This window comes from Sphaerodactylus townsendi, linkage group LG11, assembly GCF_021028975.2.
Source record: "Sphaerodactylus townsendi isolate TG3544 linkage group LG11, MPM_Stown_v2.3, whole genome shotgun sequence".
Classification (NCBI taxonomy): Eukaryota; Metazoa; Chordata; class Lepidosauria; order Squamata; family Sphaerodactylidae; genus Sphaerodactylus; species Sphaerodactylus townsendi.
This window is the reverse complement of record NC_059435.1, coordinates 24,809,235-24,836,329: the sequence shown is the minus strand read 5'-3', so window position 1 is coordinate 24,836,329 and position 27,095 is coordinate 24,809,235. Positions and strand designations below refer to the sequence as shown.

The following is a 27,095-nucleotide window of genomic DNA, read 5'->3' as shown; positions in this document are numbered from 1 at the left end:
ATCTGCTATTGAGTGGATGTATATTACTTTTCACTGAGAAATGACTAAAAGTAGAGGGGAAGTGCTAGGATGAAATATTCCTTCCCTAAAATATTGACTTGCTTTGGTAATGGGATTGGGTGATCAATGTAATACTTATTTGTTTATACAGACATCACAGTCTTCGATGTTCAAGTCCCTTTTGGAATCCAAATCCTGCAGTGGTACAAAACTGCCTGAGCCAGCATAGAGTAGCACTCCAGCTGGAGAATTCCTTTCCACATTTGAAAAGTAGCAGACAGATTTTCAGTGGAAAATGCAAACTCAGATTGCAGAGGAAAGAAGCTGTGTTTAGTTTGCGGCAGGAAAATTACCAAGGGGCTTGTGGCTCTGTGGAGGCTAACATTTCGGATTTCTTGAAAGGTAAGCTGTGCAAAATGTATAGGATCACATACTTAATATCCAAAATGTAAATCATTTGTTGTCTTTTCCCTTGCAACTCATCCCCTGTCCAAGATTTGAAAATTAGAGGTACCAGCCTCCAAGGAGGGACATAGGGATACCCTGGAATTACAGCTCATCTCAGGACTACAAAAACCAGTTCCCCTGGAGAAAATGGATGCTTTGGAGGGGGGAATCAGTGGCATTTACTTAACTGAGGCCCCTTGTGCTACCCAGACTCAATTCCCATATTTCCAGGAGTTCCCCAACCTAGAGCTGGCAGTCTTAAAAGAACTACCATATGTTGGGTAGGTTGCAACTTGCTCCTTTTTCAGATGGCAATCAGAGATTAGGTTACCATGACAAGTCCAAGGTCATAGAATGAGGTTATGGCTGATATAACAGTACACTACTAAGTATAGTCACACTTTTCTGTGTTCATTGACGTCAAGGAGCTTAGGAGAGTAGAAGTTTGGATTTATACCCCGCTTTTCTCTCCTGTAAGGAGACTCAAGGTGGCTTACAATCCTCTTTCCTTTCCTCATCCCTCAACACTTGTGAGGTAGCTAGGTAGGGCTGAGAGAGTTCTGAATGAACCGTCACTAATTCACCCAGCAGAAATGTAGGTGTGGGGAAACAAATCTGGTTCAACAGATAAGAGTCTGCTGCTCATATGGAGGAGTGGGGAATCAAATCTTTAGATTAGAGTCTACCGTCTCTTAACCATTACACCATGCTGGCTCTCAAGTTGGCTTAGGATAGCACTGTCAGTTTCCCAAGCACTCTGCAGAAGTATTTTCAGTTGAGTAGTCATGTTGGTCAGCACCCAAAGAGTAAGATCCACATCTGGTAGTATCTTACAAACCAGCAAGGTTTCTTGGGTATCCATTTTGAGAGTCAAAGCTTTGAACCGATGAAGAGATCTAACAAAGGGAACTTGACTCTTAAAAGCTGGAAATCTTGTCTGTTGTTAAAGCTGCTACTGGACTCAAATATTGCTCTGCAAAAAATCTGAAAGCTGTGCATAAGGGTCTAAAGATTTGTATTATAAAATGAAAGCTTCCTAAACCCTAATTCCGAATAAAGTACTGTGGGGCCACAGACAGAATAAGAGAGGATAGACAGCTAGAAAGACAGGATATAAAGCTAGAAAGATTGCAGGCTATAGGTTGCATACCTTCCAAATTTTCAGTATTAAAAATAGGGACTTTTCATTCTATTCTTATGCTAAAGACTACAGTCCAGTCGCCATGCACCTGCCCATCACCAGTGGCCCTCTTCTCTCTCTATAAAAAAATATGCCTCTTTATGACTTCATCATTGCCATGTTCATTGTCATGTTCATGATGAACATATCCTTTTCAATATGCTGTGGTCCAGCCCAGGAGTCTCTAAAGTTGTGCCTGTGGGTGCCATGGTACCAACACATGGTTCCTGCCTGCCAAGTGTTGTTAAAAAGTTGACAGGGCCAAGAGGCACCTTTGTCCAGCATAGATTTGGATTGGCTGTGTAGATTTTTTAAAGCATTCCTTCGGCTGCAGTTGCCACCATGATACAAGGATCTTCACTGTGTCACTGAAGATAAGGTGGTACAACCATTTGGTAGCTGGGTTCACCTCTTTCAGCAGCCATTTCATGGTGACCATTTTATGACTGTGCCCACCATGCCTTGTCAGAATTCAGAAAGTGCCCACAGGCACAAAAAGGTTGGAGACTCCTGGTCTAACTCGCAGCTTCCCTGAGAGTGTAGTTTTGAGTCACCTCCACAATTTCCTGCCTAACTTTGGAATACTTTAATTTCATTTTCTAAATGTCAGCCTAGCCACAAGTATATTACAGTATTTCCTAGAGTTCTATCCCCTGCAGATCTGAAGAGTATGCTGTACAGTTCTTCATGTATGTCTAGAGTCAGCATGGTACAAGAATTAGACCAGTGATTCAAACACCCATACATCCATGAAGCTTATTGTGTACTACTCACACTCCATGAAGCTTATTGAGGCTACTCACACACACCCAGCGTAGCCTCCCAATTTACCAGCACCATCCTATGCATATATTTTCACTGGAAGAAATCTCCACTGTGTCCAATGGGGCTCTTAGTCCCAGGCAAGTACATACAGTTGCTGCCTGTTGTTGTTGTGTAGATAAAACAGAAGGAGAACCATGTGGACTGACCTAGCCCCTTTGGATAGAGACTCCTATATAGAAATGGGCCAATGTAGAAAATCCAGATATATTATTTTTACAGAATCTCTCTCCCACCTGCCAGCGTGCCAGTTTTCGCTGCAGCTGTTGTCGAAGGAAATCAGGGCTTGAACACCTTTTATTCTGCCAAGTACTCTTTAACTTGCTCCTTGGCTATCTGTACCTGCATCACTTCCTCTTTGCCAAGCTTATTGATTCCCAATGGTGACTTTGGACTAACTATTGGGCACAATAATCTTGTGAGCTAGTGAGTGGGCAGTTGGCAATGGGCAATGGAGTCAATCTATCACATTGGTATGCAAAGTCTGCTTCTGAAGAACACAGATCAAACCCTGCTGACAATGAATAGCTTGGGCCCTGCCAACTTCAACTTTGTTCTCATATTATTTTCATATTATTTAGTGCATATGAAAATGACCTAGGGAAGTAGCAAACTTGTTATGTCATCCATTTCGTCTAGATCAAAGAAAGTAATAGTACCATTCTATTCTGCATTGGTCAGATCTCACTTGGAGGGCATCACAATTCAAGAAGGATATTGATAGGCTGGATCTGTCCTGAGGAGGCTGACCAAAATAATGGAAGATCTAGAATCCATGCCCTATGAGGAGAGACTTATGGTATTGATCATGTTTAGTCTGGAGAAGAGAAGGGATGACATGAATGCTTAAACATTTGAAGGGATATCATGTTGAAGATGGAGCAAGCTTGTTTTCTGCTGCTCCAGAGACTAGGACGAGGAGTCATGGATTCAAACAACAAGAAAAGAGGTTACACCTAAACATTAGGAAGAACTTCCTGGCAGTAAGGGCTGTTCAGCAGTAGAATATACTGCCTCATAGTTTGGTGGAGTCTCCTTCTTTGGAGGTTTTTAAACAGAGGCTGGATGACCATCAATAGGGAGTGCTTTGATAGTGTGTTTCTGCATGACTGGATGGCCTTTGTGGTATCTTCCAACTCTATGATTCAAGCTTTTATCTGCATGGATCCAAGCCCTCTGGGATACTTAGTTGATTTTAAGATCTCTTGGAGGCATCACATCAGTGCTCAGTGTGGAATTTCTAAAAAAATAAATAGCAGTGCTTGTCTTCCTGGCAATCAACCTCTCCCTTTTAGCCTTTTCACCTTTAATTAGGCTGCTAGTCATCATAATCATTGGTGACAGAAAGATACTCTGCACATGTTTTGGGGTGAAAAAACCCTTTCCTCTTTAATATTCTGCATACTCTGAGAATTATTTAAGGCATTGATGGTTCTGGAGCTGAGCCCCAACAAAAATAAAGTTTTTCTTGTTCTGTAATCAAGCCGAGTTGAAAGCACTCCATCTAATAAAAGTTCATTTTCTCCAGGACTATAATAGGGAACAATTCAACACAAGCCAGGATTGTTTATCACCGCTTCCTCGTTGTGTCCTTTTCTGCCATAAGCTATTTTCCCCCAGAAGAAGTAAGCAAATGTTCAATAACAGCATTGAGGATGGAAGGTGCCATACGCTAATGGGAACAGGGCCCATCAGGAGGTACATTAGAGCAAGCAACTTTTGGCATTGTTGGATGAATGCCTCCAATCAGGTGAGGTGTGCACCAACGGTCTGCTAATGCACACCCTGCTGGGAGTCATTCTTACAGCAGTCTTTTTGGAAAAGCTGGGGCTGACATCCAAAGACCCTACAGAGATATTTCAAGGATTTCAACAAAATGCCCCATAAGGCTTTAGGGATGTGCACAAAACGTATGTGTGTGTGTTTTTCCTTTCAGTTTTTTTTCTGCTTAAAAAATAGCTTGATTCTGTTAAATTCATTTTATTTTTAGTTGTTCATTTTAATTACCTTAATTTGTTTCCAGTTTCTACTGTTTCCAGTGGACACCGCACTTCCAAATGTTCTCTTTCCCATTTGGGATGAAATTCCCAGGGCAGTCCCTCTTACTGTGAAAGATTTCAAATGAATAGAGGAAAGAGGGAAAAATTTTTCCTGTAGAACAGTCTAAGGGAGAAACATGTCCAAGAAACCAAATAGCAGGGCAGAGTGGGCACTGGGGACATTTTCGCAACCAAAGTCCAATGCATGGAAAGGTTGATGCAAATAATATACCAATAGTAAATTAAATGCCATTGAACATTCACTATGTTCAGCAGGTCCGGTGGGAGTGGGTGGATTAATCTTTGTACTACGCTTGCTGGGAATGGAATTGAGTGAGTGTGCAACTTGCACAGGATTCACAAAGGAACTCTGCCCTTCAACTTTGTGTGTGATTCTCCTCTTTTTTCACTGTAGAAGAACTGCAGCTCAGTGACAGAACATGCAGAGTCCCCAGATTCCATTTCTGACCCTTCCAATCAAAGGATTTCAGGTTAAAGGTGTTGGGAAAGACCTGGGCATGGGAGAGCAGCTGCCAGCCAGAGTAGACAATGTGGTTAGATGGACTTAATTAGAAGAGTATCTAGGGAAAATGTAGTCTGGTGCAAAATCTGAGTTTTCTGCCCCCCCTTCCCACCATATGAGCGCCCCCCCCCCCACAACCAAACAATGTTTCTTTGCACCAGGTCTTGAAGTCTCCTTCCCAGGGGGAAGGAGAAGGTTTGGGGGTGATTCCCCCCCCCATGTGACTAAATGGCCACAGCCTGGGGACCCTATATGTCCCTCCCATGAGCCAAGAGTAGCAAGCAAAACTTTTGCCCTAGTTCCTGCATTGAAATGTAAGGCATGGCTTTTCTGTTTGCTATCAAATCAAAATGCTTTGGAAATACAGGCCCATCAGCACAATTCTCTTAGAAGGTAGTCTGTGTAGCTGTTAACTGGAATATGTTCCTATCAGTTCATATCTGCTGAATCACTCTGTCTTCACCCTCCTTCCCTCCTTGAGCTTTCAGCTATGGGCAGATCAGAAGACAGATTTCAGAAATTGTTAATTTTCTGTAGTTCCAATTAGATATTAGAACCACATTAACAAGTATTTTCTGTTTGAGTTTTGATTGCTTAAACTCTGACTATGCATCCCGATAAATGGCATATTCCCTTCCTGTCTTAACTTCCCCAAACACCCCAAATATATACAAAGATACAAGCATAGACTGTCACACACAGCTTCCCAATCTATTTTAGCCATCTACGACTCATCATATTACTCTGGTCAGGAAAGGAAGAACATGTTTTCATTTTAGCAAACATAATGTGCTTGCTTCTTGTTTATCATTCCTGTGATAGGAGTAGAATTAATAACTGCAGCTAAGGGTACTAGACCTGTCTGCCTCCTTTCAGGTTATTATTCTAAGATGTGTTGGTGTGACAAAGGCATTCAGTAAACACACGTGTTTTTCCAGCAGCTATCTTGCGGGGTCTGCTATAAATGAACTATGGAAATTAGATCTGCTGTTGGAACAACTATAATTTTGTTCCCAATTAATATCCACCTTAGAAAGGAGAGGTAAATGACATTTTCTTTACCTGGGCAAAGGATGTTCACTCTGGATATATTCAGCAAACAAGTGTTGCGGCAACTGAGCTTCAGTTACTACTTTTTAAATTGCTGTGTTTTTCTTTTGGTTGTTATTGTTTGCTGTGCACTGCAGAGCAAAATTGGTAAAGAAAGAGGATGCACCAAGATCAGAACTTCAGGAACAAGGCAAGACTTTGGGCATTTGTGACTGCCTAAAGACAGATCAGGAGTATTCTGGAATGGAATTCTATGCTATCCTGTACATCTGCATGCACAGGATCCTGGTTTGTTCACACAACCAAATGATATCTTACCCAAGACAAATTTGATAGCTTCACGGTATTTACCCCTCCTCCAAATATATATTTGTGTACATGTGTGTACGAGCTGTAGTGTTTTTCAGCATATCTGAACATTTCTCAGAATAAAGGATGCCCATTATAAGTGTGACAGGGCTGCAAAGATTTCCTAGCACATGAGACAATCCTTTAAAATAGAATTCAGCAATTCAACAAAAAGCCATATGGAGAAAATTGTAAATTCCTCCCTACCAAGGAAAGCCATGGGGGACTTATGTAGCATCCCCGCCACTGAAGTAAAATCTTGCCAAAATTTTTATGTGAAGAAAAACTAAGGGGGGGGGGGATCATAAACCCTCATGATAACAAAACACTCTGTCCTTTAATTGTTTTTGTTTGTGAAGGGTGGGGGGGGGGGCGAAGAGGGGAGGGAAAAGCAGGGAGCCGCAATTGTCAGAGATTAATGAGCCTCCTGCTTATTAGTGCTGTTCTCGTGCTTTTGTGTCTCACAGCTTCAGACTGAGGAGGGGCGGGCGCCTGTGCCGGGGTGGGGGCGCCTGGAAGAAGGGATGACAAGACAGGCGAGCAGCAAAGAGAAAGAGAGAGGGAGGGAGAAGAGGGGGAAAAAACTCCAGCACAACCCGCGCGCACCCACACCCATTTATGAGGCGGGCGGGCGGGCGGGCAGGCGCGAGCCGTGTGTGCCTGGGCGCGTGTGGAGCGAGGGAGCGGGAGGAGAGGCCGCCGGACACGGGGGAGCCACGGCGGCCTCGGGCGAGAATGAGCGGGAGCTGCCGAGCGCGCGGAGCCGGCGAGGAGGGAGCGCCGTCTCTGGGCCGCCGTGTGGGCGGGGAGAGGCGAGGCTGAGGGAGAAGGAGAAGAAGAGGCAGGAGGCAGGCAGTAGTAGACCGAGGGGGGACAGGGCGGCAGCAGCAGCAGCAGCAGCAGCAGCGCAGAGGCAGACCCAGCCAGCCAGAAAGGAGACGGACAGCGACAGTCCAGGCGGGGTGGGGACCGAAATAGAGGCAGCCCGGGGCAGGCGCTGAGCGCGGGGACGGCGAGGGCGAGCTGAGGAACAGGGCGGGGGGGGGGGGGGGGGGGGGAAGGGAGAACTTAAAAAGGGGGCCAGCCATGCAGCAGAGGGAGTGAGAGGAAGAGAGAGCGAAGCGGAGGCGCAGAGTGGCTGGAAAGTAGCCGGGCGCTCGCCCGAGACCAGCGCCCCGCCAGCGACTCTCCAACCCGGGCAGGGGTGGAGGACTAGACTGGAGCGAGCGCGCACCATGCTTTCCCGGGAGACGGGCGCTGCGTTGTGACTGCGCCCTCCTCTGCAGCCCGATCCACGCCCAGAAGCTGCGGGGGGCTCGCCCCTCTCCAGTGCGCCTCTCCTGCAAGGTAAACAGCAGCCGCGACAAAAACGCCCGATATAACAACGCGTGTGATGCATCTCGTGTTCTTGTTGTCCCATCCCTGCCTGCCTGCCTGCCTGCCTGCCTGCCTGGGGCTGCTTGTCCTGCTGCTGGAGCTTCTTGTTGGCTTTCTGGCCGTTGAGAATGGAGCAGTTTAGGGTGGATCTGCACAGGAGGGGGAAGAAGGGGTTGTGGGGGTGAGCCGGGAAAAGAAAGCCTATGGGGTGAGTTTGGGTCTGTGTGTGTATCTGTCTGCGCATATCTGTGTTTGTATGTATATCATATATCCATATATATAATATTCAGACACATATAATGGGGCGTGTGTGTGCTATGGTTCTTTCAGCTGGGGCAAATTTCTTTGCCTTAATATGGTAATAAATGGTTCTTGTATTGTTGGACAATATATATAGCGTTCTTTTTCTTTGCACGTGTTGTCATTGTGTTCTAAAGATGCATTTCATTCAGAAGACTCTGTGCTTTTATTGTGTGTGTGAATCCGCAGGTTGAGTTTTCGAGGCAAAGGAGACAGATGGAGATGCTTAGAAAGTTCTCCAGTGGAGCCACAATTGTCTGCCACATTTTTCCTAGCTAAATATACAACATGCACGCAGTTATATCTTGCGTATTGCTACTGAGGGGCTTGAAATTTCTCCTCCCATTGCTTGCTGAACAACAGCTGGTAGATCACTTAGGAGTAACACTGAGGCTGATAGGCAGAAGTGCAAGTGTTGTGGAGATAATGCAGGTGTTAGGAGATAGTTTGGAGATTGTGGTAAAACATTGGTTTTCCCTTCCAGGCTCAGAGTATTGGGAATACTTAATTAGAGGAGATGCATTTTAAGTAGATTTGAGTTCCTTGCTGTGCAATGTAGATTCCATCTGACATAGGAAAACTTCAAGCAAATGCTTCGGTTTAATTTAATAACTGATATATCTTAAATGAAAGAAAGCCATGATCAGTTTAATCAATTTTCACTATGACAGCTATCACTGAGCATCTTCAATGATGAGGGAAATGAAACTTGCCAGAAAAGTCATCAGGCTCTTCGATTGCCAAACATTTCTAGTAGTTAGCAGCTTTGTTTTGATTTGGTAAGAAGTAGTACATTGAGGTTAGCATCCTTATGATGTCATGGAAGGCATAACCTGGAAGTGCTGGAGTTACAGTATCATTTAAGTGTCTGAAATTATACGCCAGCTGTCTGCAGTGACTGTCGCTTGTGGTTACTTCATTGCTATTATTTCAATCCGTATTTTGCAGATGCTTTGTTTGTAGCAATGAACAAAGTAGGAGTATGTTTTGTCAATCTCCCATTCAACACTGTTTGAACTTTCTTGGGAAAGTACCATTTCATCCTTAGTTTGCTACCAGTATTTTTGTTTGTGCTTTCCCTGTGCCTCTAGCTGTATTGAAATCCATCACAGTGTTATTATCGTGTGCTGTGTGTAAGGCTGCAAGTGACATATATTGTTGTTTTGATCATTTGGATCAGTGTGTCTGTTGCGCAGCATGTTTTTAAAAACTATAAATCTTTTCAAGCAAAAGAAGAAAAGAATTGGGGCTTCTTTGGCATTTTAATTTCAATTATTATTATTATTTCAAAAATTGTGCACCCGTCTTTTGAACAGTGTTCATCATCGGTTTAAGTACGTTAGTATGCACAATGAAGATTGCAAATTACTAATCTCGTATTGACTTTGCTCTCAGTTTCTAACTGAGCTTGGTTACCTTGAGAACTGTAGCGTTAGTGCCATTAGAGCATGCTCCACTTGGGAGTTCGGGTATGTTCTGTTTGTAATGCTGCTTAATGAAGAAGCGTCTCACTCTGCCCTAAAGAAACAGAATGGAAGAGGAGAGCGATAATTGGCTCTGGAAAGTGACAAAAAGAGAGTGCACGCCATTGCAAAGGTAAAAGTGACCATGGAATGTGGTGAATCATTATGCAGATTCTTCACATGCGGCTATGTCAGATGATGAAAGATCAATGTTTTTGGTAAACATTTGTGATGTTTGGGAAGGATGCCCTTAAAGAATGAAATAATGGGTGTTCCAAAAAGTTGTGAGAAAATGCATGGGTTGGGTCTTCGAGGAATGCTGATCCTATGTACCTCTTAGATATAACAGGTATCCCCCACACCTCAATTGTAAATAATAAAACATTACCAAAAAGGATTATTATGGTATATAGTAGAGACAACTCTATGTCTGGCGCTTTGAGTAGTTTGCCATTCTAATGATACATGAGGTACTTCAAGTCTCTGTTCTATTTAAATATCATTGTTTCTGTTCAGTACTTAGAAGTTTGTTTAGTTTATGCCACAAATTATTACTGCTTGGGTTTTTTTCCCCCCAGAAAGCAAGTAGCTGTAAACTTCTTGTAATGTTTATAGTAAAGCAAAATACCTACATATATGTAATGGCTGATCATTTAATAAATTTCTCTAAACACTTGGGAGAGTCTCTCTCTCTCTCTCTCTCTTTTTGCAATGGGATATTCTATAAATCTGAAGTTCTTGTCTAATGCATAGTTATTTGTAGCGGTTTGCCTTATCTAGTTTGTATATCAAGGCTAGTTTGTGCTTAAATGGCTCATAAAAATATTTTAACTTGTTTCTCTTCCTAAAATACTATAAATATTTTTCCTTTTACACAATTTTAGCATCTCATGTGTACCTTGACGTGTGTGTTGGTCTTGTTAACTAAATGCAGCCTGAGGATTAAAGCCTTCGACAATGCAGGATTAGATCCTCCGGATATTTGCTTGAAAGTAAATTGTCGTTCATTCATTAGAGCTTGTTTCAAATCAATACACATAGAATTTTAGGTACATGCGCTACACGCTGATCCTGAAGCTTGGGTACATGAAGATATCATACGTGAAATGATAAAAAAATGAATGTAAATTTGCTGTAGGAACAAAATTTGTGATTCAGCTGGACAGTTCCATCATAGCCCACTTGAATTAATAATTATTTTCCCCACAGCCATAAAGTAATACAGTGTATCTAGAACCCACATCAGCTAATTTTGGAAAGAGTGGTCATTTCAAGTTTTTGTCCGGGCACCCAAAGATGTATCCATCTGGGAAAAGACTGGCTTGTGATGTCCAATTGTGCAACCATTTCATATCGTCTATATCAGCAAAATAAAACAGGAGTTTTGACACCTACATTTTTCTCCTTTAAGATATTACTGTATTCCAGTTTTAATTTGCACAGTGGGCACAATAGTCACAGTAAGTTTTGGAGTACAGAACTTGCTTTCAGTCTATCAACAACAGTTTTCCAGGTAAGTGTTCTTGTGTGTACCAAATAAGTTACCATATGCTATACTTCACGTATCTTTTTCAGTACAGTCATGAATATTTGGAGCCATGAATATTTGTTCTGGACCCCCAAGTTTGCTGAAAGTATTCACAATTACCAAGTGTGTTTTCAAACATGAAAGCATTAAGCTGTCCAGTCCTGAAGGATATATGAAATTATAAGAATTGCAGTTGTTCTATCACATATTCTCATAGAATCTAGAACACCAGTTTTCTTGGACATGGCTAAGTTAGTTAAATGACATACCTTGAATATCTTTAAGACACCTAATAGTCATAATAAACGTTGATCACCACAAACTAATGAGAGAGTTAGAGCAGGACATAAGCAAGATATGCTGCCAATCCACATAATTCTAAACATTTTAACAAATCCAGTTATAGATATGAGTGTAAGAGGAACACACATCTGAACAGGTTTTCAGAGAGTGTGCAGAATTTCACTGATTGTTTTGCATACCACTATAATGAATTCATGCTGTAAAGGAAGAAGATGACAGAGTTTGGATTTATATCCTGCTTTTCTCAACCATAAGGAGTCTCAAAGTGGCTTACTAACTCCTTCTTTTCCTCTCCCCACAACAGACACCCTGTGAGATAGGTGGGACTGAGAGAATTCTGAAAGAAATGTGACTGTCCCAAGATTCCTAGCAGGCATTGTGTGGAGGAATGGGGAAACATTTGGTTCACTAGATTAGAGTCTGCCGCTCATGTGGAGGAGTGGGGAATCAAACCTTGTTCTCCAGGTTAGAGCCCACAACTCCTAACCACTAAACCACACGGGCTCCTAGTCATTCTTGCACCACATAAGAATTGCCCAGCTAACACCCTGCATCTAGAGGAGGGGCAAAAGGGCTTGAGGGAGCAACGAGTCCTGGTGCTGGCGGGTTTGCCATCCCTGGGGCACTTACCCCAGCGGAGTAGGCAAACACACTGGCTGCCACCTGCAGCTCAGCCCCACTACCTCAAAACCTGGAAGTCTGGGCTATGTCAGGGCTGAGCTGGTGCCCCGATTGGAAACCAGCATGGGGGAGGGCGGACCAGGACATTCCCAGGGACAGAACTGACATTAGTTGACTCCCACCTAGGGTTTAGTACTTGGCCCTTGGGACTTACGCCACCTTTTGAATGGTGTAATTCCTGTAAGCCCAATGAAGGGCTTTCTGGTGGGTGGAGGGTTGTTTTTGTTTCCCACACTGCCAGAAAGCCCTCTTGGAGGCAGTGGAGTGGCGCCTCAGAAGTATTGCATCCTGTCACCAAGGGCTTTGGATGGGGCTGCCCATCAGGTTCACATAGTCCAACCCTCTTTTTAGCCATTGTTTCTGGAACCCAAGCACGACATGAAAATGCTGTTCCAGGCTCTTAGAACACAGAGGTAGACTGCCTTTGATAATGGAAGCTCGTTTTATTTATCACTGCTAATGTTCACGTAAATACTATTCATGAAAATAATTTTTAGATGCCATAGTTGTGAAATCTAGTTCTCACTTCATTATTAAATTCTGAAGGCAGCCTCGCACATATTGGGAGGTGATCTGATCCTGCTTCCCTGGAGTGTATACATTTGGAACAGGGAAACCCAAAATATTAAATACGTACCCAATAATATGGCCAATGCAGTTTCTCAAGCTGTGCCTTGCAAGGACCAGCACCAGTGAGCTAAAATTAACTGAAGCACTTTGCCAAGTATACATGCAAACAACAAATTCCAACCAGTCTATCCCATTGTTTCTGACAGCCAGTCCAATGTAGTGATTAGGATGGGACTAGGGGCTGAGAGATGGAAGTCTGAATTCCCACTCAGCCAAGGAAACTTGCTGGGCGATCTTAGGCCAGTTATACACTCTTAGTCTAAACAACTTCACAGGGTTGTTGTGAAAATAAAAGGGAGGAGAAGAGAACAATGTAAGCTGCTTTGGGTTGCCACTGGGGAGAAGGACAGGGTAGAAATTAACTAAATAAATAATTTTTTTTGACTATTTGATAGTGCTGTCACCTTTTTATTGTGTAGTGGGCAGGACCAGAGCGAGGGGGAACTGTGCCCAGGGCACGCATATGCACTGCACCCCTGCCATGCCCCCACCGCGGAACGCCCCCACCATGCCCCTGAACCTGCATGCGCCCTGCGCACCCCCCGTCTCCCTGGCGCTACGCCACTGGTAGTGGGCAGAATGATCCCACTATGATGACGGGAACTTGATAATGTGAGGCAAGAAATCAAGAGCAATGATGAAGTAATATGTTGAACTTATCTTCAAAAATATGATCTTAAAAAGTAAACAAAGAATCAGCTTTGATTAGGAAAGTTCTTGCTTCAGTAAGTACTGCGCATTTAAAGATGTTACTGCGCATTTAAAGATAATTTTCTGAATTATTAGAATGAATGATTAGAACTACATTGTTGGCGTGCATTAGCTTGTTACAGGGGATGATGTTACTGTGAAGCAATTTAGAAAAAAAATATCATTTGTTAAGTAGAGGTTAGAGTATGATGAACCTGCAAAAGCAGCTTCTCATGTTTCATCACAACATTCTCTGATGATATCATTTCAAATTATATGGCCATTTGAAAAATGAACATATACTAAATTATAATTTAAATGAAATTTATTGTGCTGTGGAAATATTTGTATAATTCTGCATTAGGTCATTCTGTAGGTCCTTATTAGCTTTACTAAAGGTTTTTAATTTTTTCTTTACCATTGGTGAATTAATTTGGACTAGTTTGCTGAGATGTAAGTACAACTTTGCCAGCATTTTATGGATAGGAAATATGAGTCACTGATAGTATGGGAGAAGTTTTGTGATATTTTTGTAAATACATTAGTACATTTTGTATATTGCTATGAAATCAGTAGAATGAGGACATTTACCAGCGTATGTAAGCCCCTTCTTAGAGGAGTTATTTGGTTCACACCCGGGTTTTTTTAAAAAATGTATGTGTGTGTAAAATACTAATGTGTGTGTAAAATAACTCTTTATCCAGGTTTCAATTATGCTGTTTCAGATATTTGTTCTCAAGCTACAAGTTCTGGTGCTCTATAATTATTAGAGCATTTATGTAAGAAAAATGGTTTGACCACAGATTTAAAATTTGTGGACTTCTTAACTAATTATTGTACACTTATACATTTGTTACAAGTTAACATGCAGCTTTTTAATACACACTTGTAAACATCATACTAAAGAGAAAAAGAAGAATTATTTGATCTATATTGTGCCTTTTTCTCCTGTAAGGAGTCTCAAAGTGGTTTACAAATTCCTTTCCCTTCTTGTCCTCATAGCAGACACCTTGTGGGGTAGTGGCAGTGGTGGGATTCAAATGATTTAACAACTGGTTGTTTACAAGCACCATTTTAACAGCCGATTCTGCTGAAGTGGTGCGAACCTGCTGAATCCCACCACTGGGTAGTGGGCTGAGAAAGCTCTAAAGAACTATGACCAGCCCAAGGTCGCCCAGCAGGCTTCCTGTGTAGGAGCAGGGGGGGAATCCATTTTACCAGATAAGAGTCTGCCACTCATGTAGAGCAGTGGGGAATCAAACCCAGCTCTCCAGATTGGAGTCCACCACTCTTGGGCCCCTTCTGCACATGCAGAATTATTCACATTCACATTAAATCTACTTTCACAATTGTTTAAAAGTGGATTTTGCTATTCCGCACAGTAAAATCCGGCTTCAAAGTCGATTGAAAGTGGATTGAAAGTACATTATTCTGTATGTGCGGAAGGGGCCTTAACCTGCACACCACACTGGCAGACACTTGGTTACCATTTGTGTGCGTGCTCCTATTTGACATCTTGATGATATAATATTAATGTAAAATCTTTATGAATCCAGCAGGTGTGGTGGTTATAGTGTCAGACTATGGCCCCTTCCCCACACGCAAAATAATGCGTTTTCAAACCACTTTCACAACTGTTTCCAAGTGGATTTTGCTATTCCGCACAGCTTCAAAGAGCACTGAAAGCAGTTTGAAAGTGCATTATTCTGCATGTGCGGAATGAGCCTATGATCTGGAAAATCCAGGTTTGAATCCTCTCTGGTGCTATGGAAGGTTGCTGAGTAATCTTAGGCTAGTCATGCACTTCCAGCCTAACCTACCTGACAGGGATGTTGTGAGGATAAAATTGGAGAATTGTATAATCCACTTTGGGTCCCCATTGGGGTAAAGGTGGGATATAAAGTCCTACATACATACATATGCATACATACATAAACATTTTGCATCTCTCCTTTTTATTTGTTTCCAGCTCGTAACAAACAAAACGATTTCACAAGGTGATCTTTTGGAATATAGTTTTCATATTCTGTAAATCATAATTTTAATATATTGCTTTTAACTGAGTTGAACACAAGTCACTTGTCCCTATACAGTTTGTACAACTGGAATGCAGTATACTCGCACTATGGCTGAAGAGTGGCTGATCTACTTTAGACTTAGCTTTCTGTTCATGGATCATCTGTAGGTGCATTATGACCATTTCATAAATATTACATCTAAAATATATGGAATTTCTTCTTAGGGAACTCCCCCTTTTTTCTCAGATCAAGAACTTTGGACAGCGGCGAAGTTATGAGCAGACTGAAATTGTTGTTTGAGAGAGGTTCCAAAATAAATAGGGGTATTTCAGATTGCTTTATTGTGTGACATAGATTTTGAGTTTGCTCGAGCTGATCTGCTTTCTATTATTTTAAAGACATTTTTACCAAAATACATTGGATATATTTGTATTCTTCTTGTTTGCACTGTATTTAATCAGTAAATGGCAGTGACTTTCATTTAAATATTGGGGCTAGTGGTGTCATATCTATGTATTGGAAAGTGAAATAGCCAGTCCAGCCTGCTCAGACAGAGGGCGATTTCCCACTGGCGATTGATCCTGGGATAGTCACCCGAAATATCCAGATTTCCTTGCGATCTCCCCACTACCGAACTGCGGAACACAGATCAGTCCCATTTCTGGCGCTCCCCCCCCCCCCTTTATCATGGGATTTTTCTGGACCTGCTTGAATATGCACCTTTTTGAAACAATAATCCAATGGGAGCTAATAGGAGATGGGGGCTACACATTTGAGGGCCCATAACTTTGGACCACATGAACCAAACTTCACCAAACCTAGGTGGTATCATCAGGAGAGTCTCCTATTGATACCACCCATGTTTTGTGAAGTTTGGTCCCAGGGGACCAAAGCTATGGACTCCCAAAGGGAGTGACTTTCATTTAAATGTTGGGGCTAGCGGTGTCATATCTATCACCAAACCTGGGTGGTATCTTCAGGAGGGTCTCCTAAAGATACTCTGAAATTTTGGTGCTGCTAGTTGAACAATTGCACCCCTGACAGCAGGCACCCCTCCCCCAAGGGGCAGGCCTAGATGTTTTCACTAGAAACATGCTGCAGTGAGGATGTTGGAACCTGGATGAAAAGGTGCTGATTCTTTTGAAACTTGGTGGTATCTAGATTAAATTTTCAGTGGGAATTCAGCCTTAAACCACTGGGGGGAAAGGGAATCTACAGAATTCTATCATGACAGCCAAATTCTGGGTCATGACCAGTCATCATACTGTGCACATTTCCACCCTCTGTCGGTCTTCCTTGTACTTGCTGAAATGACACCAAACACACGTCTGGAAAGTGCTAAATGTTTAACTTGAAGAACTTCAATCGCAAACATCAGATTTCATGAGTGTGAGATTTTCCTACTCTGGTAAATTTGGGATGTTTCTTTTTTTAACATTTCAGCATGGCTGTTTGTGTCAGATAACTTGCTTCAAATGCAATTTCCTGAATTTCTCAAAATACCCGTTTAAAATTGTAAACCCACACCTGTTTATACAGATTTATTTCAGCTCTACTTAGAGTCCCGTAAAGCAGGTGGGAGAATTATGCTGAAGTGTCATATCTCTTTAAAGGCACTTTCCCCCCCTCAGATCCATCTGTTACCTGCTATGAATTTTAATGCAGAAATAGGACCAAAAGGACACACAGTGCACCTTGTTCCTTTCCAGTTAATTTATGAATGAAATATTATAAAGTGGATGTGATTACTTTTCTCAACATCTTTGTTTCCTGAATGTTGAGAGAAATGACACAGTGATATTTTCTAATGTGATGTTATAAACATTGGTTCGGGAAAAGATTAGCTCTTGGGAAAGGTACAGCAAGTACATTAGATCAGACAGAAGTAGATACCTCTAATTGTTATTCCTGTTGACAGAGATTTTAATAGCCAGGCTAGAGAGTTTTGGGGTGTCTGATTTCCATTGACACAAGGATTTAACAAGGACAAATTGAAAAGAAACATTAACATTTAATTTTGACGTTTTTATTTATGTAGATATTTCTATTCCCATTTTCTCTCCAGTGAACAATCAAAATTGCTCACTACATCACTCCCCCTCCTCAATTTTATCTTCACAAAAACCCTGTGAGATAAATTAGAGATACACTGACTTGTCAAGGATTACTTGGTAAACTTCCATGACAATATGGGGATTGGAACTTGGGTTTGAGATGTGTCACCTGTATCCACTTGTGGGTCAGTGATTATAGCCACAGTGATCCATGCCTTTGTTACATCTAGACTGGACTACTGTAATATGGGGCTACCCTTGAAGAGTGTTTGAAATGTAGCAGTCTAATTCCAACTATGAGGTGCATATAAGCTTGATACTGCAGCAGTTACATTGTTACCAATCTGCTCCTGAGCCCAATTCAAGGTGTTGGTTTTGACCATTAAGTCCTACATGGTTTGCGAATGGGGTGTATAAAGGAGTGTCTTCTCCCGCATGTTCCTGCGCTGGAATTGAGGTCATAGGCAGAGGTCCCATCAATCAAAAAAGCTTGTTTGGTGGGTGTACAAGAGAAGACCGCAAGTACATCCCCGCATGCACATGGTCCGTCATTCTGATTGGCTGTTGTTTTGGGGCGGGAAAAATAAATCGGTTCTGCTCCCATAATGTTTGTACGGCAGCGGGTCACCCCAGGGTATTTGCCAATTTGGTGATTTTTGAAAATTCCTGGGTAAAAGAAATATTATGGGACAACACTGGGGTAGGCCTGCTTTAGCACTGGGAACCGGGATATTTCAGTTGCCCATCCCGGGATATTTGGACCATGCGGAAATGGCCATTGATACAGTGCAAAAGCAAAAAAAACCCCGAACACACACGAGCCATATAATCTTCGTTATTAGGACCACCCAAAATAAACAAAAAATAGTGTGTCAGTGCTCTTTTCTCCAGTACACTGTTAGGCTGGATGTAAAGAAAATAGAAGATGAGAAGGAAAAAAATTATGTCTCAGGCCAAATTCTTATGGCTTTCTCAAAGCGTCCTATGAAGAAGATCACAGATTTGCATAGACAAATAGTGCTGAGTATAGTGTGTGCCAGTCTATGATTCTGGTCCCCTAGGAAGAAGAAGCAAAAATAGAATTATAAAGATCAGTAAACAAATTAAGCACAGCAAAAAACAGGTATTCGATCAATGGCTATAACAATTCAGATTATAATAAAAACATATCAAAAGCTGAAATTACTAAGAAAATTATTTTGGGGTTAGAAGATGCTACAGGAAAACCATATTAAGTGAACATTTCTGTTGGGTTGAGCTTAAAGGCTTTTAATATGAAAAACAGGAAAGGAAGTGAACTAAATTTTTTCATGGAACACATACGTGTGGTTTCCTTTCAGTTCTTTCTAGTACTCAGTACCATCAAACAATACATTGTTATGGGAACATTACTTTGAGATGATGTCAAGAAACAAACCTCTGAAGTAGAATAGTACTTGTGTATGCCTCTCTTATCTACTGCCTTGACCTGAGTTTATTTACAATATTTCAAATCCACGTTCTCTGTATAACAAGTAGGGGCCCATGAGACTTGTGTGGATCCCACATCTCCCTCCCCTCCTTGAGGGTCCAGATCCACCATCCACCTTAAACTCTGCTCTAATCCCGGCTGCTTTGGTGGAGGGCATCAAGAATTGCTCATGGTTGCTGTCGCTGCTGGGATTGGAATGGCTCCCAGAGTGCTCTGCTGCCATGGCCAAGCCCAGGGCCTCTCTTGACATCTGCCATCGCTGCAGCTCCTGGCGTCCTCCAGAATGCCAGTCAGGCCCGGAGTGGATCTCTGCAGTGATAGCCTCCACCAGTTCAACAGTAAGTGTGTTGTCTGCACATGTGCCAACAATGCTGTTTTTTCTAACTGGGAATTTAAACCTCCAATGTATTTTTTTTAACTTTTCAGATTTTTCTGCAAACCTTGGAAGTACCCTAGGTCTGCAGAAAAATCTGTCTAGCATTGGTGTGCTTCTGATTCACAGATTTAGGTATCTGCATATGGGAGTCACACATTGCTATTTGAGGTATAGATAAAACCAGAAAAACAAAAATCATCTTAAAAGCAACATTAATAGACAACACAAAATCAAATATGGTCACTTAGAAGACTAAGAACAGCATAAAACCCAGAACAGATTGTTAAAAAAAAACAATAGATCACAAGGGATCTATTTCTCTCCTCCGTCCCCCACTTGCTGCTTGTTGTTAGGCAGATTTTTCTTTTTTTAAAAAAAACATTGTATACACAAACACACACTGTTATTTAATGTTAAATTTAAAGTAATGATTAATAATGTAAAATGTAAGGATAGCAAAGTAAAGAAAGCTGCTGCATTTAAAATTTGGTGTTGAAGGAGAGTTTGACAGATATTGTGGGCTGCCAAAAGACAACTAAATGGGCCGTGGATGGCCAAATCAAGCCTGAACTGTGCCTAGAAACTAAAATGACTAAACTGAAGCTATTGTACTTTGGTCATATTGTAAGAAGACAAAAATCACTGGAAAAGACAATAATGCAAGGAAAAGTTGAAGGCAGCAAGAAAAGGAGACCCAACATGAGATGAATTGGCTGAATGAAGGAAATAATGGCCTTAGTTCAAAGGATCTGAGGAAGGCTGTTAACCATAGTACGATTTGAAAGTCATTATGTTCATAGGGTCGTCATAAGTCAGAAGCGACTTAATTGAACTTAAACACGAGCACAAGTTTCTGATTTAAAAAGCTATAACATCTGAACAAAGGATTTGTGTTTTAGTATTTACAGTAAAATAATATACCGGTAGACTAAAGTTAGAAATTTATTGGTTCATGAGAGTATAGAGAATTATGGGTAGGGAACCTGTGAGAAACTCGAGAAAGCTGCATCGCGGCTGCTTCTGCCCTTGCACTCGCGGCTCCACCTTGAGCAGGCAGCCTAACTGGCCCCTTTATCCTTGCCTCGCCCATACTCTGCAGGCAGCAGGGCGGGCGCATCCATGCACTTCTCAGAATGAGCGGAGTAAAAGGTAAAAAAACCCAATATATACAGTATTATCTTTATTTTAAATGTCAAAAATTATTTGCGGCTCCAAGTGTTTTCTTTTCCCATGGAAAATGGGTCCAAATGGCTCTTTGAGTGTTAAACGTTCCCTACCCCTGGTGTAGAAGAACAAGAAGGGTTTGGTTTTATATCCCCCCTTTCTCTCCTGTAAGGAGACTCAAAGGGACTTACAATCTCCTTTCCCTTCCCCGCCCCCACAACAAACACCCTGTGAGGTGGGTGGGGCTGAGAGAGCTCCAAAGAGCTGTGACTAGCCCAAGGTCACCCAGCTGGCGTGTGTTGGAGTGCACAGGCTAATCTTAGTTCCCCAGATAACCTTCCACAGCTCAAGTGGCAGAGCGGGGAATCAAACCCGGTTCCCCAGATAAGAGTGCACCTTCCCTTAATCACTATGCCACTGCTGCTCCTAGACATGTGGTGCACCATAAGCTGAAGTCAGTGCAAAGTAGTGTTTTAAAAATGTCCTGTGACAACTCATTTGTCATTAGAACATGAAAGGGAGATCCTGACCAGTGTTGACATAATGATCTTGACAAGCGTGTTCCTTGCCTGCTTATTGATGAATCAATTAACTTGTGGTATGCTTAGATCTGTTCTACACATCCTAAATAAGATGTCCTGGAGATGCTAAAAAGGCACCATGGGAAGGCATTCTGCACATCTTTCTTCCCAATATGTCCTTATTTCAACTCAAGGTGTCTTTTCCTTAAGGCGCCTGCAAGACCTCCCCTGCCTGGCTGTGTGGAATGCAGAGCTCAGGAAGCATCTTTTTTTCTCCACCTGACCAGTTTGCTCTCTGGTCAGTTTCACCCTTTGCTTGAATGCAACATTTTGTGTCCTGGTGAAGGGATTCTCCCTGTTTCCATTTGCTGAAGGTTGCCCTAGGATGTTTGCCCAGCAAGCTCTGATCCCTGGCACATTTTCAGCCTGAAAAGTATACAGTTGTACCCTGTTCTTCCTGCCAAATCCAGCAATGTATAGTTTTCCTATTAAAAAGAAAACCGGAAGAGCTATCTTCAAAGATACGCAGACATACATAAGAGGACTCCGATTGCAAAACATTGGGACCACGAAGGACAGGTCTTCTGCACATTGTTCTCCGCGGTTCCAATGCTTTTCAATCGGAGCCCTCTGAGTGGCTAAGATTCTCTTATGCATCTCTGAGAAGATAGCTCCTCCACAATTAAAAAAAAGGAAAACTATATATTGCTGGACTTGGCAGGAAAAGCTGAGTACAGGTGCGTACTTTTGGGGGTGAAAAGGTGCCCAAGATCGGAGCCTGAAGAGCAAGTGTCCTGGGGCAACTTTCAGCAAATGGAGGCAGGAAGAATCCCTTCAGCAGCACACAAAATGTTGGCCGCAAGCGGGAGGGTGAAACTGACCAGAGAGCAAAACAGTCGGGCGAGAAAAAGCCACTATTCTCCTCTGACGCCTTTGCTGTCTGCACCAGCAGTCACCTCTTTTGAGACGTCCCACATTTTGTGCTGTGCGGAACAGGCCATTGAATCTTAAAAATATGTTTGAATGCATTTTCTTGCTCTTAAATAAAATATAATTGCAGTCAGCAGGAGTTGTTATTTATGAAGTGGCTGCCAGTCTTATGACTCTGTATGATTTAAAATACTCCTGGAGTGGCACATGCAGCACTAGTTTGTATATGGGAATGATAACGGGCTTTCTGCTGGAATTAGTTCAAGAAAACATCATGTTCTAGCACTGTTTTTATGAAGCACAAAGATATTCCTTTTGAAGAAAAGAATATTTCCAAAGAGAAATGTTCCCTGGTGCTTTCAGAACAAGGGCGATTAAGAGTGGCCTCTCTGCCTGGGATGCTTATCTAGAGGGCACAATGTATAGCAAGGAGAAAGGTTATCAGTGTGAATGCTTACAATGAGTGAGCCCTTGATCTCTGTGAATACCTCAAAGGTTGTGGTCATAGATACCTTTTGTAGCACCTTAATGCCTTCAAAGATGGTGTGTTTCCTTAAAGGTCAGGGGTTCAGACATTGAGAACACCAGCTCCAAAGGCAATTCTCTCAAGTTGGCACCCCACTAAACCATTTTTTAAACCGAAGAACTTTATTTGGGGAAGCAAAAAGCGATCTCAACAATACACTTGCAGTGTTCCATTTTCGACCTTATCGTAAAGAACATCTTTCTTCCTGACTTCCTTTCGCTCCATGAAAACTTTTAGCAAGGCTAGTCCTCAGATAAGGAATTGGAATAGCAATGTTTCCATTTTTCAGCATGTGGAGCATCTAGATGAGACCGGATATAGCAATGCTTGAAACACCCTAATTTTTAAACAGAAATAGATGGTTGGTTTCATCTGTATTTCATATAGAAAAGTGGAGAATTGTTTCTGTAATGCATAGGCATCTCTACAAATGTGAACTGTCAGGATAAAAAATCAAGTGTGTAGATGATAATTTGCCTTGATGTTTGGGAATGAAATGGTCTCAGGGTTGAGAGGAAGAAATGAAATTCATCATCATTTGGGTCTGAGTTCAGCAGTTACCACAGTGGAACTAAATTGAAATTCTGCATCTGTGTTGCAACACATTAAAGTATATAACACATTTCTGGGAAAACTTCTTTAGTGATTGAAGTCCAAGGAAGTATGATTTCAAAAATAAGTCAGAATCTTTGATAATGTTATGCCTTCTGTTAGGAATGGAGCAAGAAAAATAATGAATACACAAATGGCATCTCATAGTATCTTTCCATTTGCCGGAGAAGGAATATGTATCAAAGCAAGTGAAGTAAAATTGCATTGCTTGTGTTTACAAGTTTCTGACTTTTGTGTTGAATGGACATGAGAAAAACACAGGGAAACTCATACTGAAGGACAAGAAATTGGCAATTAGAGGACAATTAGCAATGTACATGCCACAAGTCTAATACATGTTCTATACAGCTATAAGGACACTGCTTTCCTCTTTTACAAAAAAGAAGCAGTAATTTGAAATATGATTAGAAATCATTAATTACCGAAACCCCCATACATTCATTATCATTTTTATAATAATGTGATACGCCTGCGACAACTGACTTTGAAAAAAAAATAAAGTCTTGGAATGCGTTCTGGCATTTTTCTTCCTATTCTTCCTAAGTCCCATGGAGGTGAGTAGGGATCTACTTTCAAGTTGGTATGCACGGGATTGCAGTCTTACTACCCTCTCCTTAAGAATTTGTGCTATTTTACATGTTTGCAGGGAATAACCCTGCAATACCATTCCCGTATATAAACATTTAGGAGTGAATAAACTATCAAGTATTAATGCCTCAAAGAACATTGTTTCTCCCCCCCCCGCCCCGCCCCATATCCCTGAGACATGATATCACTATATTGCACATCTCCCTCCCTCTGCAGATCAACAGAAGTAGTTGAACTGATGAAAGGAAAACTCACAATGAGATGATGTCACACTCCCACACTGGCAGATGTTACGGTGGAAATATGAAAAGATGTGAGATGCTGACCACACCCAAATGTGCCCCATGAAGTAGAGGGCAGCATTCCTTTGCTTGTCTTATTAAACTTGCATGACCCAAGGACAGTATTTATATAGGGCTGCTCTTGAAGATGGTTCTGAAACTGCAGTTGATTACTCTGAATCGTTGACTTGAGTAATTTCAAATCAAAGTAACTAAAAAGTAACAGTTGTTGTCAGTAACCTGTTCCAGTGGGGTATTCTATTGTAAGAGTTGAACGAGTATGTAAATAATACATGAGTTTATATTAGGAAAGGACTAAGAGAAATGGCTATATAGCTAATCGTGGTGCAAATGGAACATGGATTAGGGTGCATGATAGAAGGGGCCTTTCAAAGAGGAAGCGCTATGGAAGAAACCGACCCAAATCCTCCATAAAAAGAACAAGAACAAGACATTCTGTAATATCCCTTGAAAGCAACATACATAGGCCGTTTCCTCACGGGCAGAAAATGACGGCCTGGAGACGGTAAAAACGCCGTCTCCAGGCTGCCATTCGCACGGGGGGCGCAGCTGCAGCGCCGCCGCGCCGCCCTCGCTCCGCCCGCCCGGCCTGAAGCCAGCGTATTCCCAGAACGCTGGGAAGCGTTCTTTTCGGGAATACGCCGCCGTGAAGCCGCTGCCGAGCGAACGGCAGCAGCTTCACGCCGCCTCCCCCACCCGGCACTTACCTTGTCCCTGGGCCTCCGGCGTGTCGCCAAGGCCTGGGGACACGCCCCCCTGCCTGCACCGCTCGAGCAGGCGCGCAGGGCCAGGGTGGCGTGTCCCCAGGCCTCGGCGACGTGCCGGAGGCCCAGGGACAAGCCGGGTCGGCGGGGTGCCGGCGCTCCGCGGCGCCGGCGTCCCGCCTCTTCCCAGGACCGTCCGTGTGGACGGTCCCAGCGTCTTCGGGTCGGCGGGGAATGCGCCGACCCAGCCGTTTCCGCCGCCATGCGGAAACGGCCTAAGTTTTTCATGATTCACTGAAGTCCAAAGTGTTGGATTCCATGGAAGATTTCTGCTAGGCTGTATTTTTGAAAGTCTGTTTCCTTCCATATGTCCCTGTGGACCAACTATGGTCATCAGGCCACCATCTGTACGCTCTCCCACTACTTAGGGTGGCCTGCTTGGCATCAACCAGAATCTGGGCCTTTCCTATTGTGGCTCTGGCTCTGTGGAATCGGCTCCCTAAAGATATTGGGGTGGGGGAGCTTTTCACCAGGCCTTTTGAGGGGGGCTAAATGGTAGGCATCTTTTAAAGATTTGGGGGGGTGGAGCCTGAAGAGGGCAGGGTTGGGGGAGTATAATGCCATAGAGTCCACTTACCAAAGAGGCCATTTTCTCCAGATGAACCTCTGTCACCTTAAGTGGTAATAGCGAAGCATCTCCAGCCATAACTTGGAGGTTGACAACCCTAAACACGACAAATGTTGCACTTGAACAGTTGCTCTAAGCTCCTTCAGTAGGAAGTTATCTCCTGTAAGATGCATCACTGAGGTTTCAGCATTGAAGCTGCTGTAAATGGTAGGCATGAGATCACCCTGGGATGTGGTTTGCTGTATTCCTCATGAGAGGCAGCTGAACCAGCCTGCTCCATAATAAGCAAAGCTATATTTGGACCAAACTGGACGAGACCCTGCAAAACCGCTGATCTGATTTCCAGTGCATTAAAATATGTAGAAGCTGCAAGAGGCCCTGATTCTGGTTAGGGTTGTGGCCTAGGGGCGATTACCCCGTGCCATTTTTCTGTTATGAGAAAGCTGATAATTGCCCTGTTGGACAGACTATATAGGCAGCCTGTATGGTGCCATACGGTGCCACCGTGTTTCTTCTGGTAAGGCAAGTAAGTAAATATGAAAAGTTGTTTGTGGTTGAAAAATTAGAGCTGGGGGAAGGAGTCAGATCCCCTATACCCACTCTTGGTCCTGATCTGTATTAGAACATCCAGTAACTGCTGCAGACTCCTTCACACAAGAACCATGTTGACTATGGAGGCCAGCCTCAGGTGGGACCTGGGGATCTCTGGGAATTAAAGCTGATCTCCAGACTACAGAGGTCAGTTCCTCTGGAGCATAGGTGTCAAACTCACGGCCCTCCAGATGTTATGGACTACAGTTCCCATCATCTCCTGCCAGCATGATGCTGGCAGGGGATGATGGGAACTGTAGTCCATAACATAAGGAGGGCCGCGAGTTTGACACCTGTGCTCTGGAGGAAATGGATGCTGTGGAGGATGAACTGTATGGCATTCTACCACTGAGATCTCTGTCCTCCTCAGGCTCCATCCCTAAATCTTCAAAAGTTTCCCAATCTGGATATCGCAATCCTGTCCCTCCATCCCCTGCAGGTGGCCAGGGGTGACTTGACCAACCTAAAGTTGAAGGTTTTATAGATCTTCCAGCATCTCCTTTGCATTGGCCCTTGATTAACCATTGACTTGTAGTCAGAAGAGCTACCACTATTGTCTAACAAAAGAGCACAAACTTTTAATGCTTATGATGGAAAATCTGTCCTGATGCTGAAGTAACATTATTCTGGCAATCTATCTGATAGGGGTTTTTTTTCTTTTTTTGGTAACTTTACCACCTTTACAAACCTATTTGGTATGTTTTTTAAAACCAATCAAGCATTTTTATCTTTTCTGAAAGGAATTCTGTTAATCTGTTTGAGATTCAGTGCTCTTTTGTAGGCATGCTCAGTTTGTAGAGATGCAATATTCAGTTTAACAAACGTTGTGTGCAACCTCTCTCTGAGATTTTAAGCTAGTGTGATAGAAGAGAACAGCTTCTGACTGCTGAGGCACTGTTTAAGCCTGCAAGGCACTTTTTCAGTATATTGATTGCCTCTGAAGTAAAATACAAATTAATTTCAGTAGAATGGAGAGTGACTATTTACTTGGGCATTCTAGGTTAGTAAGCTGATTTCATGTAAGGAAGAATGTAAATTGCAAATTGTCTGAACAAAACATGTCTGAGACTATCTCTTTGCCTTCTCCGTCTGTAGGCTTTATTTCAAATACTGTTGGAACAAAATTGTTGTGACTGTTTCCTGTTGTCAGTTTTGGATTAGTGCAACAGGGTCGAGGGATTTTTAATTTATTTGCCAGTGGAATGTGCAAGTAGAAGCATAGGTTTCCT

At 42.6% G+C, this 27,095-nt stretch overlaps 1 protein-coding gene across 5 annotated transcripts in view; it reads left to right on the top strand.

Annotated features, from left to right (window-relative positions):
• Window positions 1-7,048: 7,048 nt before the first annotated feature.
• Window positions 7,049-27,095, top strand: part of ARPP21 (cAMP regulated phosphoprotein 21) — a 207,830-nt gene continuing 187,783 nt past the window's right edge. For 2 of the 5 annotated variants that reach the window (XM_048511050.1, XM_048511045.1), the window contains exon 1: window positions 7,049-7,756. The gene's annotated coding sequence lies outside the window, so the exon portion shown is untranslated. Of the gene's footprint in view, window positions 7,757-9,610; window positions 9,683-27,095 lie in introns of all 5 variants that reach the window. The other 3 variants (XM_048511052.1, XM_048511051.1, XM_048511047.1) reach the window with 2 other exon arrangements.